The 16,796-nt window shown below is 49.5% G+C and overlaps 1 long non-coding RNA gene across 4 annotated transcripts in view; it reads left to right on the top strand.

Moving 5' to 3' along the window:
• STX8 overlaps nucleotides 1-16,796 on the top strand; it is a 247,681-nt gene that overhangs the window by 196,102 nt on the left and 34,783 nt on the right. The gene's annotated exons all lie outside the window — the stretch shown is intronic.

The raw sequence follows: 16,796 nt of genomic DNA, 5'->3' as shown, positions 1-16,796 counted from the left end.
AAGAATAAGCCACTTGTGGCAAGCAAACATCTAAAAGAATAATCACTTGGCAAAAAAATAAAATATGCTTTCTATTTTCCTTTTTTCTTCCTATATTCTGATTGTGCTTTTTAAGGTTTATTTATCCTTGAAATTTTTAGTACTAACACATCAACAAGTACAAAATGGATTTTTTTTTTTTTTTTTTTTTTTGGGCTACACCTGCAACATATGGAAGTTCCCAGCCTAGGGGTCAAATCGCAGCTGCAGCTGCCGGCCCACGCCACAGCCACAGCCATGCAGGATCCAGGGTGTGTCTGCAACCTTCACCACAGCTCACCGCAGTGCTGGATCCTTAAGCCTCTGAGCAAGGCCAGGGATGGAACCCACATCCTCATGTATACGCGTCAGATTCATTACCCCTGCACCACAATGGGAACTCCCAAAACAGATTTTCTGTCTAGGAAAAATGTTACAATACAGCTTGCTTTGAAAGGAGGACTCAGCTTCTCCCCACTATCCTTAGCAGACAGAGAAAGTTGCGTGGCATCTTTCCGAAGGTCTGGAAGGGTGATGAGACTGGCTCAAAGATGGGCCAGAACAAAGATACTGCCTTTTCCACATTACATAAGCTGTGTTTTTATGTACATTGCATAAATTCCACATTACTAAAACGTGTAACTCCAGAAAGTGTAGGGAGAAGTTCCTGTTGGAAGGTAAGCCCTGGAAGAAGGAGAACTAGAAATACTTGCTGGGTGCTCTCTGCACCTGCTCTGCCTGGTCAGCGACTTCCCACCCTTCACATCTCTCCTCAAGGATCCCTTCCTCCAGGAAGCCCTTTCTGATCCCAGACCGGGGAGCTTTATACACTCATAGCTTTCCTTTATATCATTTCCACAGTTGTAATTGTCCATTTTTCGTGTGGTCAAATTATTATCTGTTTCTTTAACCTCCCATGAGTCCATAAGGACCCTGCCTTTTACATACGGTTATAAACTCATTATCTAAATTCTCAGAAGATAGTTGCTGCACAGATAGCTTGTTGAGGAGTTCCCATCGTGGCTCAGTGGTTAATGAACCTGACTTGTGTCCATGAGGATGCAGGTTGGATCCCTGGCCTCACTCAGTGGGTGAAGGATCCGGCATTGCCGTGACCTGTGGTGGGTGAAGGCCGGCAGCTGCAGCTTTGATTTGATCCCTAGCCTGGGAACCTCCCTATGCTGTGGGTGCGGCTCTAAGAAAAAAAAAAAAGTGGCTTGTTGTGAGAACAATCATTAGAAGTATTCCAGTAAAGGATATCAGGGTGAGTTCCTGGGTTACCTGCTGACCGTCCAGGAGGAATTGAATTTAAGAAGCTCGTTACGGGGAAGAGAAGAATCACAAACCCCTGAAGAGTAAAGATGCTTGGGAGCAAAAATGTGGGTGTGTCTGTCTGTCTGTCTCATATTCTATGAATAACTGGCCCTGGGAGATCAAAGAGAAAAAACGGACTGTGCGTGGTCTTTCTAAGAAACCAATGACGGACCACTCCCAACCCAAAGGAGCAAGGGGGAAAAAGGCCATTCGTGAAATTTGGTGAAAGCTGGAACCAGAGAAGAGGGCGGCAGACGGGAAGTGTGGTTCTGGGGGGTACAGCCGCTGCCAGAACCGCAGTGCTGAACCAAGAGGAAAACGGGAGACGTGGGCCAGCCTCTCCTTCTGACTTAGGCTGCAGCCAAGGCCTCTGTTGGCCAAGCCCCACAGGAAGCTGGGTGGAGGGAGAGCCCGCTGATGTTCGTGGTGGAGGTCAGCCCCCCCCACGTCTGTCGGCAGCCCCCGCTCCCCCAGGCCAGCGTGCAGAGAAGTCGGGGGGTGGGGGTGGGGGTCCCCGAGAGGCCAAGGGAGGGTAACCAGCCCAGTGAGGGAACTTCGGTTCACGACTTTCTGTTCGTGTTGGTAAAGATCTTTGTAAGAACCTAGAAAAATACACTGATGTGGATTATTAAGGACCTGCGGCAGATTTTGGGGGGAGGGTTTTTTGGCTTTTGTGTTTCATTTCTATTTTATATTGGAATGTCGTTAATGTACAGTGTTTCAGGTGTACAGCAAAGTGAAGCAGTTATACGTGTCCACGAATCCATTCTTTTTCAGATTTCTTTTCTCCTACAGGCTATTAGGGAATGTCGAGCAGAGATCCTGTACTCTACAGCAGGTCCTTGCGGAGTGAATGAGTTGTTTTTAAAAGGTCCATTTTTGGGAGTTCCCGTCGTGGCACAGTGATTAATGAATCCGACTAGGAACCATGAGGTTGAGGGTTCAATCCATGGCCTCGCTCAGTGGGTTAAGGATTCAGTGTTGCCGTGAGCTGTGGTGTAGGTCACAGACACGGCTCAGATCTGGTGTTGCTGTGGCTGTGGTGTAGGCTGGCAGCCACAGCTCTGATTGGACCCCTAGCCTGGGAACCTCCATATGCCGCGGGTTCGGCCCTGTAAAGACAAAAGCCAAAAAAAAAAAAAAGTCCATTTTTTCAAATACCTACCTGCAATTTTGCTTCCTAACTTTTTTTTGCGGGGGGGTCTTTTCAGGGCTTCCCCCGCAGCATTTGGAGGTTCCCAGGCTAGGGGTCTAATCAGAGCTACAGCTGCCAGCCTACACCACAGCCACAGCAATGCAGGATCTGAGCCGCGTCTGCAACCTACACCACAGCTCATGGCAACGCCAGATCCTTAACCCACTGAGCGAGGCCAGGGATCAAACCCACAACCTCATGCTTCTTAGTCGGATTCGCTAACCACTGAGCAACGATGGGAACTCTGCTGCTCTTTTTCTTATCAACTTTAAGGAGCACTTTATGTGTTAGGAAGAATAATCTCTTATGATGATATGATAATGCATTTCATACGTCTTGTTTCCTAATTTATGTGTCACTTTCTACTTTGTGATTTTTTTTTTTTGCCACTAAAAATTTCTCATTTTATGTAATTGTAATTACCAGTGTTTTTTATGAAATTTAGATTTTGAGTCTTGGTGAGATCATCCTCACCCCAAGGCCGTAAGGAGATTGGATTTTTTCCTAGAACTTTAAAGGTTTTGTTTGTTGGATTAAAAAATTTTTTTGGCTGTACCCATGGCATCTAAAAGTTTCCTGGCCAGGGGTTGAACCCACGATGTAGCGGTAGCAATGCCGGATCCTTAACCCTCTGAGCCACAGGGAAGTCCTAAATTTTTGATTCGTTAAGAGTTTATCCTCAGAGTTAGAAAATGAAATAACCCCATTATTTATGAATGTTCATATTTTTATATGTATGACACACAGATATACATACGCACACACACACATTAAGTAAAGAATAATCTACTAAGGAGTTCCCGTCGTGGCTCAGTGGTTAACGAATCCGACTAGGAACTATGAGGTTGTGGGTTCGATCCCTGGCCTTGCTCAGTGGGTTAAGGATCCAACGTTGCTGTGAACTGTGGTGTAGGTCGCAGATGCGGCTCGGATCCTGTGTTATTGTGGCTCTGGTGTAGGCTGGCAGCTACAGCTCTGATTCGACCCTTAGCCTGGGTACCTCCATATGCCGCAGGAGCGGCCCAAGAAATGGCAAAAAGACAAAAAAAGAAAAAAAAAAGAAAAAAAATAATCTGCTAAAACAACCACTTCAAAACAGTATGGTGGGTTATACAACATGGGACTGTATTTATGTTTCATGAAACAGCCCCAAGTGAGCAGTTGGGGGGGGGGTCCATTGGGTCATTCTTTTTTATTTTATTTATTCATTTATTTATTTATTTATTTTTTTTGGTCTTTTTGCCATTTCTTGGGCCGCTCCCGCAGCATATGGAGATTCCCAGGCTAGGGGTCGAATCGGAGCTGTGGCCTCCGGCCTACGCCAGAGCCACAATAACATGGGATCCGAGCTGCATCTGCAACCTACACCACAGCTCACGGCAACGCCGGATCCTTAACCCACTGAGCAACGGCAGGGATCGAACGTGCAACCTCATGGTTCCTAGTCAGATTCGTTAACCACTGCGCCACGACGGGAACTCCAGGTCATTCTTTTTTTAAGTCAAGTATATCGAGTCTTAACTTACCTACATTAAAATTAAACATCTTTGGAGTTCCCTGGTGGCCTAGCAGTTAAGCATTCAGAGTTGTCACTGCTGTGACTCAGGTTCCATCCCTGGCCCAGAATCTTGTGCATGCCGTGGGCATTGGCAACAAAATTAAACATTCTTATGTGACCAGTTCATTGAGTTTTGACAAACATAATATTATTGTGTAGCCACCATCGCAATGCAAAATATCACGTATTTGCCCTCCACCCCGCTCCCGGTGCCTGGCAGTCACTGATCTGAATTCTGTCTTTGTGGGGTCATTCTTGGTACACTGTCTTGTCTCCCTCCGTGCTGTTTGGCTCCTCATCACGGGCACACCGTGTTACACGTCCACCGTGTTACACGTCCAGAGAAAGCAAGACCATTGGCATTCCCATGGTGGCTCAGCGGAAACGAATCTGATGAGCATCCATGAGGATTCAGGTTCCATCCCTGGCCTCACTCAGTGGGTGAAGGATCCCATGTTGCCGTGAGCTGTGGTGTATGCTTGGCTCAGATCTGGCGTGGCGTAGGCTGGGGGCTACAGCTCCAGTTTTGAGACCCCTAGCCTGGGAACCTCCATAGGCCGAGGATACCGCCCTAAAAAGACAAAAGAAAGAGCATTAATGTGCATTGCTGGTTTCGGATCTGGAAATAGGACGCATCCCTCCTGCTGGGTTTCTGTGAGTGAGAATTTAGCCGATGCCCACGTCGCTAAGAAATGTCTTCTGTTACTGGGGAAGCAAAGGACAGTGACTTCTGAGTCAATCTGGCGGTCGTCCCCCTGCCACCTGGCCACCCACATGTCCACAGCCACCTGCTGCCCGCACAGAGAACACACCCCGTCCCCAAGGGAGACAACCCCCGGCCCGCTCCATCCCACTCAAAGGCCACGACTGCCAAGTGACAGAAAGTCTTCTCCAAAGAGTTCCGAGGTGGCTCCCCGGGGTCTAGTGACCTCAAAACTAAAAGCCGAGCTGTTTGACTCTCCCCCTCCCCTCGCCTCCCCAGGATTATGGTTTCTTTAAAAACTTACGGGACTCTGGCTCCGGGTGCCGGGAACCGCATCCAAGCTCCACTTCTGTACATGGTTCTGGCTGATTTTCTGACTTCCAACTAGACTCGCACAGTTTTCCCCAGTTCCAGGGCAGCTGCTTTGGGGTTCCCTGAAATGATCGATTTCAGAACCTCATCTCCGTCCTGGGGCTGGACCTCTTTCATCGGCTTCATGGGAAAGAAGGGGCCTGGACACCCCCAGGCTCATCTCCTGCTGTTCCAGGTGTAGTGGTACTTGGCTTTTCCAACCAGTTTTCTAGACTGTCTCTGCTCAGAAACTGATCACTTCTCGAATGAGCTCATTTCTTTCAATAGCTTGCTAAAAGGTAACAACTTATGTATAAGCATTTATCTCTTTTTACTACTATGTGCGCATGATCTTAAAACATACAAAGAGGTATTATTATAGTTATTTTAATAAAAGACTGTTAAGTAATCTTCTACCACCTAATTTTCAGGATAAAGTCGGGTGAATGTGACTAAATTCCTTAAAAAGCAGGCCTGTGAAATCAGACATATAAGGAAATGTTATGAGTGGCACAGAAAGCAGCGTTGCCCACACTGTTGTTATGGACAGAGGGATATTGACTATGGACAGCGTGGTATAAACGCAGGAAGGAATGGGCGAAGGCAGACAGGATCCGGTATTTGCCAAGTCTTTTTGCTTAGACATTCGTATTATTAGAGTAGGTCAGATGAGGGAGTTCCCTGGTGGCTCAGCAAGTTAGGGATCTGGCATCGTTACTGCTCTGGCACAGGTTTGATCCCTGGCCCCAGGAACTTCCACATGCCATGGGCGTGGCCCCCAAAAAAAGAATACGGCAAGAGGTTCCACTCTGGTGCAATTGGATTGGTGGCGTCTCTGCAGCGCCAGGATGCAGGTTCGATCCCCAGCCCAGCACAGCAGGTTAGCATAAGTTGCAGGGCGGTCAGAAGGGGAAAAAAAAAAAAAAATTGGGTCAGATGAGACATAACACAGAGAACAGAAATGTAATAATCCTGAATCAGAAAAGGCTAATTGATAGCTTTTAAGAAGGATGACCATTCAGTGCGTTAGAAAACATAAATAGTGAATTTAATAACAAATACCAACTTGTCTATTTGAAAAGGTGAATTCAATAGATAAAAGATGTCACGTGTCCTTGCAAAACAGAAAAAGCCAGTCTCCCCAAAGACACTGTGCACTTTTATGAGCCAATTCTTTCAAATTTCCCAGAAAAAATAATTTCCATGTCATAGAACTTGTTTGAGAGTATGGAAAAGAAGGAAAGCTTCCTGACTGATTTTATGAATTCAGAATAACTGATATTGAAGCTCAACAAAGATGTCATATACTCACGAATCTGAAGGTCAGGCTTGCTTGTGAATATAATTATCCCGAAAAGAAAAATCCTAAATAAAATAAAAATTAGAAATTAAAAATCTAAAAAAAATCCTAAATAAATAAATGTATCCACTAGCAAATTGAATCCAGCTCTCTATTAAAAGCGCAAGCACTGTGCCCAAGTGAAATTAATCTCAAGGATGCAGAGAGGGGAGTTCCCATCGTGGCTCAGCAGAAACGAATCTGACTAGGATCCGTGAGGACCAGGTTCAATCTCTGGCTTCACTCGGTGAGTTGAGGATCCGGCATTGCTGTGAGCTGTGTTGTAGATCGCAGATGTGGCTCAGATCTGATGTTGCTGTGGCTGTGGTGTAGTCTAGCAGCTACAAAGAATTTGGAGAGAGATTAGTGTTTAGAAATGTATTAACGTGATTCATCACATTAATAAATGAGAAAAAGCATGCGGTCACCTTAGTAGATGGTAAAAAGGCATTTTATAGAATTCAGTGTCTGTTCTTAGATTTTTTTAAAAAGCGCTTCCTCAAACTATGGATTAAATAAAGGGTACTTCATTATTCTGCTAAAAAATAACTATCACAGGTCAAAAGCTATCCTTTTGCTTGAGTGTAAAACATCAGAAGACCAGATCAGAGATAAACTTAGAACATCACGTCTCACTGCTCATACACATCATTAATTTTGAAGATCTAACCTCTCAGTATGCAAATTAATAAGGAGAAATTAAAATGATCACCATGGGGTTTTTTGGGGGTTTTTTGGTGTGTGTGTGTGTTTTGTCTTCTGGGGCCCACACCCATGGCATATGGAAGTTCCCAGGCTAAGGGTCAAATTGGAGCTGCTGGCCTACACCACAGCCACAGCAACGCCAGATCCTAGCCGTGTCTGTGACCTACACTGCAGCTTCCAGCAGTGCTGGATCCTTAACCCCCTGAGTGAGGCCAGGGATTGAACACATGTCCTCATGGATACTACTCAGGTTTGTTACTGCTGAGCCACAACAGGGACTCCCAATGATCACCATGTTTATAAATATTTACAGTCTTCTACTGGGAAGGTGCAAGAGAATGAACTGGAACACTAAAAAGAAAGCTGAGCCCTTGACCCATTATAAAATAAAAATACAAGAGCTATTTTCTCTTACAGCGCTCATAACCAGTTAGATGTCTCAGAGGACAGAGGAAAGGTCACATTAGCAATACCAACACAAACTGAACAAGAAGCAGGACCTCTGAAGCAAACTACAAAACCTTACTGAGATTCAAAACCCAACTCCTGGAGCTCCCTGGCGGCACAGCAGGTTAAGGATCTGGCATTGTCACAGTAGTGGCTCCAGTACTCCTGTGGTGTGGGTTCAATCTCTGGCTCAGGAACGTCCACATGCCACTGGCACTCCCCCCACCCAACCCTCCCAAAAAACCCCATCCAATTCTAACCAGCTTAAGCTAAAGGGGGGTTATTATGATTATAATGGGGAAAGTCACACGTCAAAGGAAGGGACTGCAGGAGTCAGGGCAGCTCTGAGGCCTTAGACAACAGCAGGAGCTCATGGTTCTCAAAGCTCCCAGGACTCTTTCCATTAGGACAGCATGGTTCAGTTGTTCAGAGCGTGTACTGAGCAAGTCTGAACCTCAGGGCTTGCCGTTCACAGGCATAGTTACTGTAGATCCCGTTAGGACAGCAGTTTAGGGTGTGTTGTCACAGGAAGGAGCACTTGTTTCTAAGGTACACAGAGCTGCCATTATTGGTGAGGCTGCATTCCATCCCGCCGCTGTCTCTGCTTTGGCTTCATTGTTCCTGCCACAGATGGCCCTTCTCATCGTGGTGGAGGCTGTGACCACCGCAGCCCACACTCAAGTCCTCCTTCCTCTGTGGAAGGGTTCCTTCCTGACAACAATTAGGTCCCGGGGAAGGTTTCTTCTTGATGGGTCTGCTGTCTGTTCCCAACACAAGCATTATTGCGTTCAGCCTAGCCCATGGTCCGGGCACAGGCAGGTTCTTTTCTCAGGAGGTATGGAGGTTGGTTAGGTGATGACTGCTGGCAGGGAAAATTATAGCTGTAGACAGATGTGAATAAATGTAGGAATATGCCATAGTCTTAGATCCATTGGCTTAAATTAAATCACAGAGATGTACTCCCCCCCCCCATGTTAGTATGTAAATTTCACAGACTCTGATTCAGAATTCCCAAGGGAGTCTGGGGACTATGTAACATCATGATTCTAAAGTTCATCTGGAAAAACAGACATACCTGCTGGGAATAGTTGGGAAAACTCTGCCCAGTGAAAGGGAATGACCTTAACTGGTATGTTGTCATTATTTTATCATCTATCCTGGGCTTAAAATATGACCCAGGGTTGACGCCAAAATTTTTAAAGCTTTTCTCCCTTAACGAATTTTATATAAGCCAGGGAATTCTGATTTAGGTATCCAGAGATCTAATATCGGATATCCTTCAAATTATTTTGAATATCTAATATCTCATCTATGTATGAGATGCTGTGGGGTTTCATTAAAAGTGGAAGACACACCTGCTTCCCAGCCATCACCCCTTACATTACCCTTTTCCAACCAGAGATGGGTAGTAGACATTTTAGGTTTGTCATTCTTACCTATGATTCAGGGAATAAGTTTGCCAAAATGAAAGGAGGAGAAAGAAGATGCGCAAGATCCGATTCAAACTCCCAAGTATGCAAAAGGATTCGGTTGTTGTTTGGTAAAGGGCTTTAGCATCTGCATGCTCTTGGGTGGGGGTGGACCACATAGGTTTTAAATATAAGGGTATTTGTGGAATTTGTGGAATAGTAGTAAAACCCTGACATTGCACCAAATGTTCAGAGATGTGGAGCTGACTTGAGCAACACCCAAGCCAAAAAGCTGGAGAGGAAATGTCAGTTCAAAAAGCACTTGCCTGGGAGGAGTTCCCCTTGTGGCACAGCAGAAACAAATCCAACCAGGAACCGTGAGGTTTCAGGTTCTATCCCTGCCCTCGCTCAGTGGGTTAAGGATCTGGCATTGCTTTGAGCTGTGGTGTAGGTTGCAGATGTGGCTTGGATCCCGCGTGGCTGTGGTGTAGGCCAGTAGCTTCAGCTCCGATTGGACCCCTAGCCTGGGAACCTCCATATGCCGAGGGTGCAGCCCTAAAAAGACTAAAGACCAAAAAAAAAAAGTGTTTGCCTGGGAAATAAATGCTGGTCAGCAAAACTGACATTTGTGATTTTGGTTTGTGTTTGCAAATGGCACTCTCCTTGGGAAAGTAAACCCGGGATTGAAAAGGAAGGCGGATGTGTGATGCATGAAAATGCCTTCGTAAATACATGTCATGTCTCATTTCTCTTGGCTGTTGAAACAGTCGGGGACTTTTCAACTCTGGAAATGTAAAAAAAAAAGAAAAGAAAAGGGGGAGTGAGATAAATGTTTATCTTCTGTGATTTATGTTCACGCTATGCGTAGTTCAAAGATCTCAGCTAGGGCACCAGGTCAAGTTCGCTTCATCTCCAGGTGTTGGCCAGGTTCATTGATGGAGGCAAACCTGAACTTACAAGGGGTCTGCACTGCATTCGGAGTCAACAAAGAGCTTGAAAGGAGGGCTTCCAGAAAGAGAAGTACCCCAGCTCCGCCGCCGCCTAGAAGCAGAAGTCATATAAGCGGAGTGAAATAGTGTAAAGACGGAGGGGCGACAACAGGCAGGCAGGCTCCCTCCCCCTCCCGGGTCCTGGGGGTTTCACAGCTCAAACGCAGGCCCTCGGTTGGCTTTGCAAAGCAAGGGCAGATACGGTGAGATTCCGCATGTCTGTGGAGCATATGTTTGGAATTTATCGTGTAACCGCATTAGCCCCAGCTGAAGTCGAGCGCAGGAAGATGCAGACAACCACAGTGAGATTGAATCCAGGAGAAGGGGTCACGGTGCCCGGTGCCCGTGCTAAAACTTGGGATGTTGGAGGAGGTCTTCCCGGCCGCCAGGCCACCTGAAGCCCCAGGGCGCAGGGGAACCCAAGGTAGCCTCAGACAGTGAGCCCCAGGCCAAAGGGAGTGACCTCCATTGGCTGGTGGGGAGCAAAGGAAAGTGAGGGTGAGCTCACGAAACACGGAGCCACGGAGAAAAACCAGGTGGCGAGGCGAGCGCATCTGGCTCATTGGTCACAGGCTGTAAATTCCCCACAAGCATCTTTCTTTTAAGCCACATCTGCCCTTGCTCCTCAGAAGGACCTGGATCTTTGGAGGGGTGGCAGGGGGGTGTCTGCAGGGATGGGTGCCACTCAGCTTTGGGAGGCTTTTTGTCTTTTTTTTAAATTGATCAACAGAAATATGCCTGCTCACAGAGAAGAAAAGGCACAGAGAGGAAAAAAAGGAGCGGGGGTGAGGAGGTGTTGGGAGGGCACTTAGGAAAAGCCGGTCTCCTTGCTCCATCAGCCTTACCAGGGCCAGATCCTCTCCTGTGGACGTGAGCTCCAGGGCAGGCCAAGACCAGAGGCGGGACGGCCCTCTCCTGCCTCCAGCCTCTCCCCACAGCCCCTGCTCCACCAGCTCAGCCGCTCCGCCGCCCACCTGCAGACGCTGCCCTTCAGCCTCTGCGCCTGAGCGGTCCAGCATCTGCTGCCCTGGCAGAGGACTCCCCGGAGCTGATGCATGCCCAGTTCCTGGGGAAAGTATTGTTCTGGTTCGTATGGGAGAAGAGTAAGAGAATGAGCTTGACATAAACAAGAGCCCCCCAGTAATGGCATTTCAGGCACCCTGACCTGTGCTGAGAATAAAGTTGGGACCCGTCAGGTTGTCCCCAGTCAGGTGACCCTTTGTTCTGGCGTTATGAGGGACGTGGAGGTGGCTTGGTTTAGAGGGATGCCACTTAATGTGACCGGGGGGGGGGGGTCCCAAATGGTCCTGCCTTCAGCAAGTGCCTGATGGCGTCCCTGCTCAGAAGTGTGACAGTACCTGCGGTGGCCTGGCAACGGGTCCCTGCTTCCTCTGGGTTGAGAAGTCACATGTGCTGAAATCGAAAGGTTTTTTTCCCTCTTTTCTTTTCCTGTACCAACCAAGGAAGACATTCCCAGCCTGTCCCATCGCCTTCTTGAGCCCCGTGGGTAACGCTCCTCTTGCTTTGGCATTTTAAGGTGAAGGATACCTCCATGAAACTGGAGGGGCAGGAGAGGTGGCCGTCGTGAGACCCTGCTGCCCAGGTCTCACGGTGTATTTCTCTGTTAGGGTATTGGGAGCAGTATTCACTTTCCCCTCGTAGGTCCAGGTATGTACTTCCAGGCTGTATGGGAAAGGGTGCAGGTTTGAACACCTCTGAACTACGGTTCAGTGAGGCGCAGTGACGGAAGGAGAGCCCGTGTTCATGGAGGCTCACAGTGTCCTGGCACCAGCTATGTGCCCAGGAGTACCCAAACCCTCATACCCACCTTGCATGACAGGTACTGTTGTTATCCGTGCTGACGAGCTAGGACAACTAGAAGATTCATTGCATCCTTAATAACTTGTGTGCTTTTCTGAATGTGTGCTATACCTCAGGAAAATTTTGTTTTAAAAAAAAAAAATGAGGCCATTGTAGCCCAGAGCAGTGACGTCCCTTCGACAGGGTCACTTGCTGGTGTTAGCAGGGTTCAGCCACCACATCTGTTTCACCTTGGAGCCCACGCAGCCCAACCCTCTGCCTTCACGTTTCCCTGTAGGTTGTAACCGTGCCCCATAGCGAGTCGTTGACACAAATAACTGATGTTTGCATGCTCGTGCACAGCTGGCCTTCATTTTATCGTTTCCTCATCAACTAAGAAATGCCGCCTCTTTCAAGGGGTTCCTCATCTAGTAGGGGTAGACAGACTTTTGTTTAAAAAAAAAAAAAAAGGCAAGTGTTATCAGGGAGTTCCCTGGTGGCCTGGCAGTTAAGGATCTGGCATTGTCATTGCTGTAGCTTGGGTCACTGATGTGGTGCAGGTTCCATCCTGGCCTGGGAATTTCTGCATGCCGCAGGTGCCGCCAGAAAACCCCTAGTGTTATGGGTTCTCCATTGAAACCTTGAGGGAGTGGGAGCATCTAGGAGGACGTGGCTAGGAGGGCTGAGAACGCCCTCCCGGGAGAGGTAAGGCTGAGTTTTCAAGGGTGGTCAGCGCTGCTGAGGGCCGGGGTGGCAGGTCAAGGCCCCCTGTATCATGCACTCAGCTGCCAGACCGGGTGGCCCAGGCAACAAGGCAACTGTGTTGTCTTATGGTTCTGGAGACAGGAAGTCCAAGGTCAGGGCGCCAGCAGATGTGGATTCTGGCGGGACCTCTCTCCTTGAGTGGCCGACGGCTGCCTCCTCGCTGTGTCCTCACGTGGCCTGTCCTCTGAGGCTGTGGACAGAGACAGTCCTCTGCTGAGGACATCAGCTCTGTCGATTAGGACCCCCCGCCCTATGACTTTAATTACCTTCTTGGTTTGGCCCCATCTCCAAATACCGTCCCATGGGGGCTTAGGGTTTCAATGTATGAACAGGAGTTTGCGGGGGGGGGGAGCATACAACTCAGTCATAACACCAATATCCAGAAATTCCCTGGACCCCTAATTCCCCCCTGATGTCTTATCACTGAGGTCCCCCAGAGTCTCTCTCCCCGTGCCTCATAGGCATCCCTTCCTCTGCATCCTGCCCGCCCCAAGAAGTCTAGGTAGCAGTTCAGCACTCCCAGTCTGCCCCTAGTCCTCTGTTCTACAGAGCATGAACCTGCCAAACCTCTTGCTCATAGGAGTTTCCTGGTGGCTCAGCGGGTTGAGGATCGGGCGTTGTCACTGCCGTGGTGCAGGTTCGATCCCTGGCCTGGGAACTTCCGCTTGCCACAGATGCAACAAAACAAAAAGCCCAAACGCTTAGTGATAAAACATGAGGGAGGGGTCAGATGTCCCACAGTCACCCAGATTGATCGTGACAGAGAAGCGCCTTCCACCCAGAAGCCCCTTCTTTCAGGCCTTCTGTGTCCTGAGCCCCAGGGCCCAGCAGAGAGTTTGTACACGCGAAAGCCTGCGACGTCTCCTCCCCTGGCCCCTGCAGGCCCTCTTGTTGGAGCTCCTGCCTCCCGCTTCTTGTGTCGGGCCAGCCCCTCAGGAATAGTTCTTCGCTGGCCCCGGGGGTCAGGACCACGAACCGCCGCAGCCAGCATGCCAGGACAGGTGTCAAAAGCCCAAACCCTGGGCCACCTCCGAGCTCGGCCACGTGACCCGCGCCAGCCGCTCCCCCTGCCAGATGGACAAAAGACTTGCGACAGAGACTGGGACAAATGATAGTTACAGCCGACGTCCTGGAGAGACCGCAGAGCTTAGAGGCTAATAGAGGCGACACACACAGGGCAGGATTCACGTCAAATGAATCCTCGTGTTTTGCTTTTGCAGAACATTTTTGGGGTGGCGCATCGGACCTTGTCACAACTCTTGGCTCACTGTAGTTGCATCCGAGGTCACTGTGAATGCCCCAAAGCGGCCCCAGAACCCTGAGCCACCCTGTCCCCGGGCCCAGGTCTCCATGCGCCTGTGTTTTCCCAGCGTCCCGACAATCCCAGGCCTCCCGTGCAGCCTCCCCACCCTGAGTAAGGAGTCGTGGGGTGCCCTCCCCAGGGGGCCACGCACCGCGGCGGTCACGGGTGAGAGTTGTGTGGTCTCTTCCTGGGTTGAAGCCCTGCTCTGGACCCTGCCGTATCCCTGCCTTCCGTTCCCTCCCTGGAAACCGAGGGTATTAATGAGCTCGCCGTCATGTTGGCAGGTCCGTGGGAAGCACCTGAGATTCACACTAGAGCCTTCGGGACAAGGCCGGTCACACAGCAGGTGCTCACTGTCCCTTGCTGTCCCCCCACCCCCCGCTTCGCTTCTGCCAGCAGGCACGGGGCCTGTGGCTCCCGTCCCCGAGCGTTGTTGAGGGATTTGACACAATCCAATCCTGTTGGGGAATTGCATTTAAATTGGCTTAACCCACCCGTGCCCGGTGTGAACGCTATCAGACCTTGATGTGTGGCTCCGTTTTCTGTCAGATCCCTTTAATCTGCATTGAAAATAGCCTCCACAGGAGTTCCCGTTGTGGCGCAGTGGAAACGAATCTGACTAGGATCCATGAGGATGCAGGTTTGATCCCTGGCCTTTCTCAGTGGGTTAAGGATCTGGTGTTGTGGCTGTGGGGTAGGCCAGCAGCTGTGGCTCTGATTTGACCCCTAGCCTGGGAACCTCCATATGCCATTGGTGCGGCCCTAAAAAGCCAAAAAAAAAAAGGAAAAAAAAAATAAAAATAGCCTCCACAGATGTGGCTTGCTGGCCAGATGTAAGGCCACGTGCTGGCAGAGAGGGCTGGGGGCCTGGCATGTGGAATACCCAGCGGTGTGCCAGCACTGGGGCACAGGGACTGAAGAGCAAATTCTTTACCAAAAAAAAAAAAAAAAAAAAAAATATATTATTATTATAGTTGATTTACAGTGTTCTTTCACTTTCTGCCCTACAGCAAAGTGACCCAGCCATCCGTATACACACATTCTTTCTCTTATAATATTTTTCATCCTGTTCCATCACAAGTGACTGGATATAGTTCCCTGTGCTGTGCAGCAGGACCTCATTGTGAGGCCCTGCAAATGCAGTAGTTTGCATCTGCTAACCCCAAACTCCCTCCCCATGAGTTGAAGAGCCAATTCTTAAAGAGCCAGAGGGGAGGCTTCGTTGCCAGAAGGGAATTCTGCCTTTTTCCAGACCAGCTTGGGGTAATGAAGCGAGATGATTTTGCAAGGCCTGGTCAGCCGGAGCCAGCGGAGAGCGCCGTGCTCTGAAGGGGTTCCATGGCCAAGTGCAGAAGCGGGCCGGCGGAAGGGGGTGTCTCTTTTTCAGTTGGGGGGGGGGAGGCTGCTTCCCGTAGGCCTCAGAACAAAGCCCGCTGGAGCTTAGCTCTGTGCAGGTAGCTCAGGGAAGGGTGTGCTTCCTCTTTATTTTGTCTGCGGTGTGATTATCTTTCTGAAGTCTGTGTTGTGTTAGGAGAGAGACAAGTTGAATAAACAGATGCTATTTTCGTCCGGAGCCATGGCTTGGATAAGCGCTCTCCATCTCTGGACCAGGACCCCCCCACCCCCACCCCCCCACCCCGTCCTGTGCCTGTTCCTCGCTTCCACCACACGGTGGTGACATCTAACCTGCCGGGGTGGGTCCCAAAGCCAGCTAATGCTGAAGTCCCCCCCCCCTGCCTGGCATCAAGCTTGAGAGGGTGGCACCAGCTTTCCAGATGCCTTTGCCCTGATGCTTATAACATTCATGTTCAGGGTCCATTTATTTGAGGTTTTCCTCTAGTGGTCAGAGGAATTGCCAGTGGGCAAGGGCAGCCTCCATCCCCTGCTGGCCTGCTCCCGATACTCCTGGACTCACGCTGTCTCTGCCCCAACTCTGAGGTTCCCTCCTGGATTCCGGTTCTGGTCCGATTACCTAGCCACTCGGGAACACATAGACATGCAAGAAAAACAATCCTGCTTCCCCCTTCCCCTTCCTTCAACTAAGGCACGGCTGGAGCATCGGAAAAAAACTTTTCCTTGGAAACAACAGCAAAGTCTGCACAACAGCATAGATAGATGGATGAGTTCACAGAGCCCAGCCTGCAGACCAAGACGTAAGGGTGAAAGAGCGACACAGCGAGCAGTGGGAGCTGCCAGGCAGGCTTCCAGACAATCCCAAGCCGAGGTTCTTCCCCACCTGGGGATCTCCGAGTCTCGTCGAGCAAACTCCAAGAAAGACGGCCCAGCTTCTCCCAGGCTCGATTTATTTGTCATGTGTAAGCTTTGTGTTCCAAAGAAGATGTGCAGGGGTTTACAGTGGGGGGTGCATGGCTGTAAAAGCTGCTAAGAATAAATTAAAGATGTTTGAATGGAGACGAGGACATAAATAGGAGAGATCCCATCGGTGAACTAACACCACGTTCGAGCTCAGCGTCAGCACCAAGAATAGAATCCCGGGAAGCCAACCCAGAAAGGGCTCTGGGGTGTGTTACCCAAGGGCAGCGTCTAACAGGAAGGAGTCACGTAATTCACCAGGAACTGTACAGAGCGCACAGGCGCCCTTCCACGGGGTTGAGAGCGGCGTGAGTTTGGCTTGAGGCCTATGTTTAGGTCTGATGAGATTCTCTCGTCTTCCCCAGAATTTGTTTCTGTGTTCTCCCTTTCTTAAAGCTGCTGTTAGGTGAAGTGGGGGACACCTCCCCCCCGCCCAGGCTCCCCAGCAGAGGACAGGGATGAACCCAACTAGTATCCATGAGAATGTGGATTCGATCCCTGGCCTCGCTCAGTGGGTTAAGGATCCGCGATGCCGTGAGCTGTGGTGTAGGTCGAAGACACGGCTTGGATCCTGTGTGGCTGTGGCT

This window comes from Sus scrofa, chromosome 12, assembly GCF_000003025.6.
Source record: "Sus scrofa isolate TJ Tabasco breed Duroc chromosome 12, Sscrofa11.1, whole genome shotgun sequence".
NCBI classification, from domain to species: Eukaryota; Metazoa; Chordata; class Mammalia; order Artiodactyla; family Suidae; genus Sus; species Sus scrofa.
The sequence above is the reverse complement of the archived record's forward strand: the minus strand, read 5'-3'. Positions and strand labels throughout refer to the sequence as shown.